Genomic DNA, 11020 nt, shown 5'->3' with positions numbered 1-11020 from the left:
AACTGCTGTTCGTGACATTTAAAAATATATTTTAAAAATACCTATTTAATGACTGTCATAAGTTATATAGGAACAGCTAGGTGCTACTTTATAGTATATTCATTCTACTCAGAGTTTCATGCCTAAAGTCAGACGTGTATTCACAGATATATTTATGTATCAGCTAAATGTGCTATTGAAAGTAGTTAGATTATTTAAGAAATTTTTTGAATCAATAAAAAGTGGGGGAAAAAGGAATAGAAAATAATTGTAGACAATTGAGATATTAGGAAGGAGGGTGAAAAATGGCAGAAGGTGAGAAATAGGGGTAATATGTGTATGTGTGTATCATATGATATATATATATATATATATATACACACACACAGATATACATGTATGATTAAGCCACTATATTCTGGATGGGAAATCACATTTTGTATGCTGTGATGACACTCAGAGAATGGATGCAAATTAATTAATTAATTTTTAAAAAATGTTTAAGAAGAAAAGTACAGTGCACTTGTGGAGGAGTCCAACCCAGTGGGGTCCCAGGATCTGTTCTGAGCCTTTGACCTTTGAGCACAGCTTTGGTCGGCTCAGCACATTGGCAAGGCTGCTGTTGTACGCCCCCCCCACCCCACCTCCTACCTATGAGCAAAGCTTGGGTCAACTCAGCATGTTGGCAAGGCTGCTTGCTGTATGCTCCAGAGACTGCAGTAGCCTTGCTGGGAAGTGACCCCCCTCTGACTCCCTGATATACTACTATAAAAAAATTACATGGTTGTCTCATACATCTTGAGTATGTGATAAGATTTCCCGAAAGCCCCCCACCACTCCTCTTTGCCCTAATCACCTACTGTTAATTATAATGCTTCATCGCTGTGGTCACAATAGAGAGTGTGCTGAAGTTCTATCTAGGCAGAAATAATCTTCTTGACCTTTGGAAGGCCCTTCAAGATACATTTAACATAAGCTTAAAAATAATCTTTTCTTTACACAAAATAAGACTAGGCCAAAACTGGCCCAGGACACCCCTGCCCTCACCAAGTGAAATAGATAAATATATTAGAATTCCTTAAATTAAGTTTTAGGTCCCTATAAAATTATATAAGTATCATTGTTTATTGAGATTCATAATAACTAATACCTATACTTGAGATTTTCTTTTTAGCATCGTTTTTAGTAATCACAAGATGGCTGCCGACAAGCATCGGCTGATAATTAACTCTGCTTGCTGGAGGCTATTTCCCAAAACGACATTCCATGAAATTTCTGAAGACCTGCCTATATCAAACAAACAATTGCTGAACTGTAATAGACCCGCCCTTAATCCAACCCTAAATGAAATGTATGTTCCCTATTGTTAAAACTTTATGAACTGATAATTAGAACACATAGCCCCTCACCCATTTACTTGCATGTATCACATTTTCAGTAAAATGGCATGATAATTCCTAGCAGTTGTCACTCTACAGAGAGCAATCTCTGGGGGTGACCAACTGAGGACATGCACAAAAATGGCACCAAAGCCTCAGTCTCCCCTTCCTGCACCACCTCCGATGAGTCAACCCACCCCCGCCAAGGCTGGACCCCGGCAGATGGGCACACTTGTAATTAGATTCTAGCTTTTTCAATACTTTCACTTTAAGATATTTTGTGAATCAATAAAATGTGGGGAAAAAATTTTTTTAAAAAGATATATCCAAATTCTGACCTTTGAATCTATCAATGTGATCCTGTTTGGGAAAAGAGTCTTTCCAGATGGAGCCAAGTTAAAAATGTAAAGATTGGGGGCCAGCAGGTGATGTAGTGGTTACGTTGTTGGACTTGCACACTGCCAACTGCAGTTCAAGCCCTGGACCTGACAACTTGAAACACACACTGGGCTTGTTGGCCTATGCTGCCCAAAATCCTGAGAGGAGAATGGAGAAGGGATGCAGCATGTCCATATCCCTGGGGGGTGATTTCTCACTTTCTCTCTCTGTCTCTATCTCTCCAGCAAGTACATGCACCCTGTAGAAAAAAAAAAAAAACTCTAAAAATTAATTGAGAAAGAAAATATATAATGAGATTTAATGAATTATCTAGCAGGCCCTAATTCCAATGACAAATGTCTTTATGAAAGACAGAAGAGAAAGCACAGGGAAGAAGGCCAAATGAAGATGGAGGCAGAGACTGCAGTGTTGTAACCACAAGTCGAGAAACACTTGCAGGCACCAGAAACTGGAAGAGGCAGTGAAAGATACCCACCTACGGTTTCCAGAGGATCTGTGGCCCTGCCACCTCTTCGATTTCAGACTTCTGGCCTCCAGAACTCAAAGATTGTATTTCTGTTGTTTGAACCACCATTTGTGGTAGTTTGTTACAACAGCCATAGCAAACTAATAAAGTGCTATTTACATTGCTTCCTCTCAAGTCATATGTCTTCCCATTTATTGATGTCCGTCTAATCCACTGTACAGAACTAAAGTTGCCTGACACTATGCAGGCTCTCACACAGCCCTGGGGAAAATCTAAGGTCCTAGACTATTTAAGATACCAGGAAGGGAAGACAGATTCCAGAACCAGTGGGTTCTCAGCAGAGAACTCAGAACTTCTCTGCTATTCTATCTGACTTTTTAAAATCACACACACAAAAATTAACACAAAATACTGTTGTATCTGAAGTAAATATCAAGACTTCTGTATCATTTTTCATGTCACCAACTTCATCCCAGAATCTGCAGCTATTACTATTGGAGAGGCAATGGTGAGTGAAAACATTTCAGCAAGGAGTAAAAGGAGGGAAGAGGATTTCTCTCTTTCTTCCCCCATCTCTCTTTCTCGTCTATTAGGTAAAATATATGAAAAAAGGTTCTAAAAGAAATTTTAAAAGGCCCATGGATCCATCAGTACAGCATCACTGGAAAACTTGGAAATAGAAACTCTGGAGCCTCATCTGAACCTACTGATTCAGAAACTCTGCATGGAGAACCCAGAAATCTGTTACACAAACCATTTGGGGTATTCTGAAGGATTTTAATGTTTAAAAACCACTGTATTAGAAATGAGATAAAGATTAAACACAGGCTTACTGATTAAGGAGAGAATTCATATTAGGAATGTTCAGTGAATAAAGTATTAAGGGAATGAGGTGATAAATAATTTAATATTGAGACCCCGCTGTTTTAATTGAAATAGACACAGAAAGAGAAAAATCTTAAGTTCACTATACTTCATAAATATGGACAATTATGTGTCAATTATTTAAAAAATGTTTAGTGGCTGGCAGGTGGTATGACAGTTAAAGGTGCTGGACTCCCACATGGCCGACCATGATTCGAGTCCCAGACCCCATTGTTTGCTTTCTCACGTTCCCTCTCTCTTTCTCTATATCTCTCTCTGGTCAAAATTTTTAAATGATAATAATGAATAAAGTTAAATAAAATAATTCTTTAAAATTTTTTAAAGCAGGGACAGCAGGTGGTGTGGTGGTTAAGGGTGTTGGATTCCTACATAGCCGACCACAGTTCGAGTCCTGAACCTGGTGGCTTTCTCTCTCTCTCTCTCTCCCTCTCTCTCTCTCCCTCCATCTCCCTCTCTTGGCAAGTTAAAATAAATAAATAAATACTTGATATTCTAGACATTACTGCTACGTACTTTCCTACAGTTGCTGGAAATAGCACCCTGTCCTTCCTAATTAATAACATAATCATTGCTAAATATAGAAAACCTATTCATAAAAAGCTATACTGTGCTTGCAGGTGCACATTGTGTGCTATAATGATGTACAATGACTAAAAGTAAATTTAAGAAAGTTATAGAAGGGGACCAACAGATGGCATAGCTATTACTTCACTGGACTCCCACATGACTGTGATTCAAATCCCAGGCCCAGTGGCTTCAAAATCACGCTGGGCATGTGTGCACGTGTGCCCCAGATCCCAGAAGGAGAATGGAGGAGAAGGGATTGTGGTGTGGGCATCCTTCCTTGGGGGTAATTTCTCATTTTCTATCTCACTGTCTCTGTTTTTCTTTAGCAATGCATGTGCCTAAGGCAAAAACTTTTAAATAAAAAAGTAATAGATGAAAAGAAATGATAAAGAATAGCATGGAAATAAATTAAAAAGAGAATAAAAGGGAACTAGAAAGTCAAAATAAAAATCTGGTGTTTTTGTTTTTGTTTTTATAGGGAATAAACAGAATCAGTAAATGATTAGCTAGACTAAGAAAAATAGAAAAAGGATCCTAATAAATAAAATCAGAAATGAAAAAGGTGATATTACAACAGAAATACAAAAGACCATTAGGGAATACTAAGAGCAACTATATGCCTTTAGGGGAACCAGCAGTTAGCATAATGGCTATGTCGCTGGACTCTCACGTAGTCAGCCACGGTTCGCGTCCCGGACCCGGTGGCTTAAAACTCACGCCGGGCGCATGTGCATGCATGCCCAAGATCCCGAGAGGAGAATGGAGAAGGGATTGCGGCGTGACCATCCCCCCTGGGTCCCTCTCTTGGCAAGTTAAAATAAATAAATAAATAAATGAATAAATAAATAAATAAATAAATAAATAAATGTTAATAAAATAATTCTTAAAAAACTTTTGGCATCTGAATAAAGTTATCAGATTTTATCTCAAAAGTGTCAAAATTGCTACATTTTCACTAGAAAAAATGATAAGTATATGAAGTAATAATTATGTTAGTTTAATTGACATAATCATTCAGATGTATGTGTGTTTGTGTGTGTGTATTAGTAGAATTTTGTACAATTTCGAAAAATCTCCATACTGTTTTCCAAAGTGGCTGTAGTTTAGATTCCCACCTACAGTGCACAGAACAACAAAGAGAAAGTCGGCAGGATTGTGGAGAAAAGGAAGCCCTTGTGCACTGTTGGTGGAAACGTTCATGTTGTCTTCAAATAGGGACAATTTAAATTCTTCCTTTCTATTTGGATGCCTTTTATTTTACTCTCGTGTCAGATTTCATTGGTAAGGATTTCCAATACTAGGCTGAAAAGGAATGGAAAAAGTGGACAACCTCCAGTTTTTAATGGGAATGCTTTCAGTTTTTCTCTCTTCAGTATCATGTTAGCTATAGGTGTGTCGTGTATGGCTTTTATTGTGTTAAAAAATGGTGACTTGATAAAATGAGTTTGGGAGGGTCCTTTCCATTTGGAACTTCAGGAGTAGCTTAAGAAGAATTAGTGTTAATTCTTCTATATTTTTGTAAAATTCCGAAATGAGGACATCAGAACTTAGGCTTTTGTTTTTGGGAGATTCTATCAGTGATTCAATCTTGCTGTTAATTATTGGATTATTTGGGCTTTCTATTTCTTCCTGGTTCAATCTAGGTATATTGCATGTGTCCAGAAATTTGTCCACATGTCTCTAGGCTTTCCAATTTGTTGGCATATAGTTGCTCTTAGTATTCCCTAATGGTCTTTTGTATTTCTGTTGTAATATCACCTTTTTCATTTCTGATTTTATTTATTTGGATCCTTTTTCTATTTTTCTTAGTCTAGCTAATCATTTACTGATTCTGTTTATTTAAAAATAAATAAATAAAAAAAAACGGTTTTTATTTTGTTGACTTTCTAGTTCCCTTTCATTCTCTATTTTATTTATTTCCATGCTATTCTTTATCATTTCTGTTTATCTATTACTTTTTTATTTAAAAGTTTTTGCCTTAGGCACATGCACTTGCTAAAGAAAACCAGAGACAATGAGAGGGAAAATGAGAAATCACCCCAAGGGGGGATGTCCACACCACAATCACTTCTCTTCCAGTCTCCTTCTGGGATCTGGGGCACACATGCACACATGCTCAGCATGACTTTGAAGCCACTGAGTCCGGGATTCGAACCACAGTCAGTCATGTGGGAGTCCAGTGATGTAATACCTATGCCATCTGTTGGCCCCCTTCTATTACTTTCTTAAATTTACTTTTAGTCATTGTACATCATTACAGCACACAATGTGCACCTGCAAGCACAGTATAGCTTTTTATGAATAGGTTTTCTATATTTAGCAATGATTATGTTATTAATTAGGAAGGTCAGCGTTCCATTTCCAGCAACTGTAGGAAAGTAAGTAGCAGTAATGTCTAGAATATCAAGAATAGCTTTCACTCTTCCCTTTGAGTCTCAGGGTGACTTTTATTGGGATCATGGAGACCCATTAGTGGAACTGTTTCCTGATTTGCAGGGGCATTAGCCCACTAACTCAGCAATTCCTCTGGTTTCTTCCTAGAGTATAAGGTTTGCTAATACCATCCACAGATTATAGTCCCATGTATTTTCTGGTAAACAACGGGAAGGTATTAGGACAGCAGGAAATAGGGACAAAGGACAAGGCTTTCATGATGTCGAAGAAGTATGTTTTCATGATCTTGGGAAAGCCGTCCCTATCTGGAATGTCCATGTGCTCCTGAGAAACACATTTCCTAATAACGTTTTTACTACTGTTATAGTTGGCTTTCTTGTGTGGAAAAGCTTCTATACACCCAGAAAACATACACTGAAAGTGGCATAGAATGAAATCCATGTGTAAGTATTCAAATCATCTAGCAGGTGCTGGATCCCCTGAGGTTTTTATCTCATCAGAATTGTAAATTCGACAAAACAAACATTGGTTATAAACCACTTTAGCAATTTTACAATAATGATTCTATAAATTTTAAAAATAATTTAATTGTTTTACCTTTTATGAGACATCATGGATTGCAGAGCTTTCAATAGTGAAATCTTTAACTCTTCAAGGAGTAGTAAGAAACCATCCAAACTCCTCGTGAGTCCACAATTACCACTGGATTTACATCTTCTTAAATATCAGTTTTGTTTCCAGTAAAAATGCACAGCGCTGTTTATTCAATAGGTTAGAACAGGTCATTTGACTCAGGTCAATCTTATGGGTTTTGTTCAAAAGTCTCCTCAGACTTTTAACCACAGCTATTTTGAGTCTTGTCATTCGCTGATGACTAATTGTTTACTCTGGTACTTTCCTGAGTAACTATAAGCTGAAGTGTTTCATCTCTGAGGAGATTCATGGAAAAAATCCTGTCAGCATAGGTTTCCAACAACTTTAAGACCATACCATTGGACTGGTTAGCAATTGTCAGAACTCTGATGAAGAAACTGACTAGTACACAAAACTGTTAACACAGTATCAAGCAGAACAAGCACTAAATACCAAGCAAATCATGCAGCATATTTTCATGCTATGTCAGCAATTTCAATACTAGTTAATACTAGTCATCATGATAGAATTCTGACCACCTTTGAGACTGTCATATTATAAGGAAGCCCAAACTCATCAGATAAAAACGTATTTTTGACATACAATGATGCACAACCAGCTACTAGATATTCCAATCATCAGAGCCCAGTGCTAGGCAGAGGGTGTATATACTCTCCAGAGAGAGAGGGAGAAACCACTTTCCAATAAGGTCCAATCATGCTCCAATCATCTCTCCTCCACTTCTTTACCTCACTGGGACTTTGGGCACACACATACACACACCTTGTACCATTGAGAATGAGTCTGAACCAAATACTGATATGGAACTCAATCTCTGGGAACCTCTTTGTAGGAACGGGACTGGGGAGAAATGTTCACATAATGAAATGCTCTCATTGTAAGCTAAACAATGTGATTGAATGTATATAAAAAATTGTTTTTAAATAATTAAAAAAAAAAAAAGACCAGGGAATCGGATCCATGTGCTGGCACTGTCGGGTGATAAGAACATTGCACACTGGGACCAGCAGTTAGCATAATGACTATGTCGCTGGGCTCCCATGTGGTCAACCGCTATTCGAGTCCCGGACATGGTTGTTTAAACTCATGCCGGACGCATGTGTATGCGAGCCCAGGATCCCGAGAGAAGAATGGAGGAGAAGGGATTGCGGCATGGCCATCCCTCCCAGAGGGTGATTTCTCGCTTTCTTTCTCTCTGTCTCTCTCTTTTGCACACCAGGCTTATTGTCTCTAAACTTACTCTTTTTTTTAAATTATTTTTTCCCAAAGAGCATGTGCATTTGGCAGAGAGAAAGTTAGAGAGGGAGAGAGAAATAGTATCCCCTATTGGGACATGGGCATGCCACAGTCTTTTCTCCATTTCTCTATTCTGTTGGGACTTTGGGCATGCATCCAAACCCAGCGTATTTTTCAAGCTGCCAGGCCTAGTATTCAAACCATTTGTTTGTTTATTTAAATGGAAACATAAACTTTTCTTCCTTCCTGACCCCTCTTGAATTGGAAATATTTGGGAGTATTCTTATTTTATGGCAGAAGGGTTATTTGCATAAGTTCAATCATGCTTATTGCATTGAATCAGAAATTGAAAATACTCATTATTGAACAGGGCTTTGACTGGAATGTCATATCTGAAAATTAATTAGAAAACTATGGAACTAAGGTGGATCTCAAGTAAGCCAACAGAAGCTCTTAGAAAGACGGCCTGGCACCATAAATAGTTCTGCCTGGCAGAGAGAATTAGAGAAGAAATATGGAAGAATGTATAACAAAATAACCTGGACTTTTCCAGCCCAGCATTGTAATCAGTAGAGATTGCAAAAGAGCAATGACACCAGCGGATTATCTTGAGAAAGTCTTTGAAGGAAGAAAAAGAGACTGATCTTTGCTGGCAGATGGTATATCACAGAATACTTGATAGGCAGGGCTGAATTGAGAAGGTTTATGTGTGACTAGTGTGCTGGGCATTTGCTTTTCAACAATTTGAATAGCTGACATGTAAATATTTACTCACAAATATTTGAAACCATACTGTTTCTGTTGTTCTAGAGTCGCAAATAAAATTATATGAAATTGTAAGAAATATTTTGTACATTATCTTTAAGATTCAGTATTTTGAAATTTTGAAAGTTGTTTATTAACTGTCAAGAACTATGGAGTATGAGCAAAAATTTTTTGATATGTAAAGTAAATGTGGAAAAATGTAAAAATAAATAAATAAATGGAAAAAATTAAAAAGAGAGGAAGAAAGAAGGAAGTAAAAAGAAAGGAAGAAGAAAGAAAGAAAGAAAAAAACAAAAACAGAAACCATTTGGTCAGCCATGTGGGATCCAGCTATCTTAACCACAAGGGCAATGAGCCCAGATGTCATTCTTTTTTTTTTTTTTTTTTTTTGATTTGCCAGAGGATGCATGTGCTAGGCATAAGGAGACTGAGAGACAGAAAGGGGAAAGAGAGAAAGCAACCCCCCCACCAAGGATCATGTCACAATCCTTTCTTCACTTCTCACTCCTTTAAAGAGTTTTGACATATATGCAAGTGTACCTGGTGTGTTATTATTTTCTCTTATTTGTGAGAGGTTTATGCCATAATGCAAGGGTACTCACTGGAGAAAGAGACAGAGCCAGTGAGAGAGAAAGTGAGAAATCACCCCCCAGGGGATATGGCCACACCACAATTCCTTCTCCTCCATTCTCTTCCTGGGATCTCAGACATACACACACACATGCCTGGCATGATTTTCAAGCCACCAGGTCTGGGACACAAACCACAGTCAGTCATGTGTGAGTCTAGCTATGTAACCACTACGCCTTCAGCTGTCCCCCTCCTGGTGTGTTTTTCAATCTACCAGATCCAGGACTTAAACCATTAGATTGGCCGTATGGTATCCAGCTGCCTCAACCACCAGGACATGGGCTGGCCTGCTCCTGCTTATATTTTTTATGCTTTTTATTTTTTAAAGATATTCGCTATATAGCACATGCACTCACCAGAGAGACAGAGAGAGAAAGCGAGAAATCATCTCCCCTTCAGGGGGAATGGCCATGCCATAAGCTCTTCTCCTCTATTCTCCTCTTGGGATTTTGGACACGCACATACATGCACCTAGTGTGATTTCAAGTCACTGGGTCCAGGACTTAAACTGGGATCTAAGACATGGGAATTCAGTGTCTTAACCACTACACCACCTGCTGGCCCTACGCTTACTCTTACAATTTCCTGGGATTACATGATTTTGTGAGAACTAAAAGAATTCCACTCTGCCTAGCTGGGTAGCATATTCTGGATTGTCAGTTGATTAATTGCTCCAGAATGAGAACTCTTAACTATTGAAGAAAATTTGAGGGCCAACAGATGGCATGGTGGGTAAAACACTGGACTCCTACGTAACCAACCGCAGTTCTAATCCCAGACCCGGCTGTTTACTGTCTCACTTTCCCTCTCTCATCCTCTCTCTTTCTGGTGAGCACACATGTCTTAAGGCAAATTTTAAAATAATAATAATAATAAATTAAATGAACAATTCTTTTTATAAAAAGAAAGAAAATTCAGAACATAGAAAATAAATGTATACAAAATTTTCTGGAACCTACTCTTTGCCTTCCATGTCAGATATTTTCTAATATCATTTAGCTACTGACAAGACAAATACATTTTAATTTCTCTTAACTAAACTCATTTCCATAAAATGCTGCTTTTTGAAAGATTAATCTTGATATCATATTGTAACCATATTGCAATCACTTCACTAAATTAGAACTGGTATTTTGAATAATTTATACTTATTATGATCCAATATTTTAATTCACTTTGCCCTCATTGATCACTTTGAACAGTAGCCTTCATTCTAGCTCACTGAATTGAGCTAGTGATAGATATAATATATTTAATGGCTAGGAAAAAGTCAAAATCATTCCTATCTATACAATAAATTTATGTGTATTTGTGTGTGTGTGTGTGTGTGTGTGTGTGTGTGTGTGTGTACTTTTTTAAAAAAATCTCTGGGGCCAGCAAGACCAGCAGATGGCATGGTGATTAAGGTGCTGGACTCTCCATTCTATGACTTGACTAAAATATTGCTACTTTTCTTCTAAGCTTTGTTGTCCGGTTTTAAGGATTTCTGTCCTGTCTTGAGCTGTCAATGGATTAATGTACCTACTATTTGAGCAGAATACTAACCTGTTTCTAGGCCTTAAGTTTCAAGGAAATATCCTTACCAGTTCAAAACTGCTTTTCTTGAAACCATCAGCTGAACTTGCTATTGTAAGTAGTTAGATTACTTATGATATTGTGTGATCAA

The sequence above is a fragment of the Tupaia chinensis genome, unplaced genomic scaffold (assembly GCF_000334495.1).
Source record: "Tupaia chinensis unplaced genomic scaffold, TupChi_1.0 Scaffold000067_2, whole genome shotgun sequence".
NCBI lineage: Eukaryota > Metazoa > Chordata > Mammalia > Scandentia > Tupaiidae > Tupaia > Tupaia belangeri.
This window is presented reverse-complemented; position numbering follows the sequence as displayed.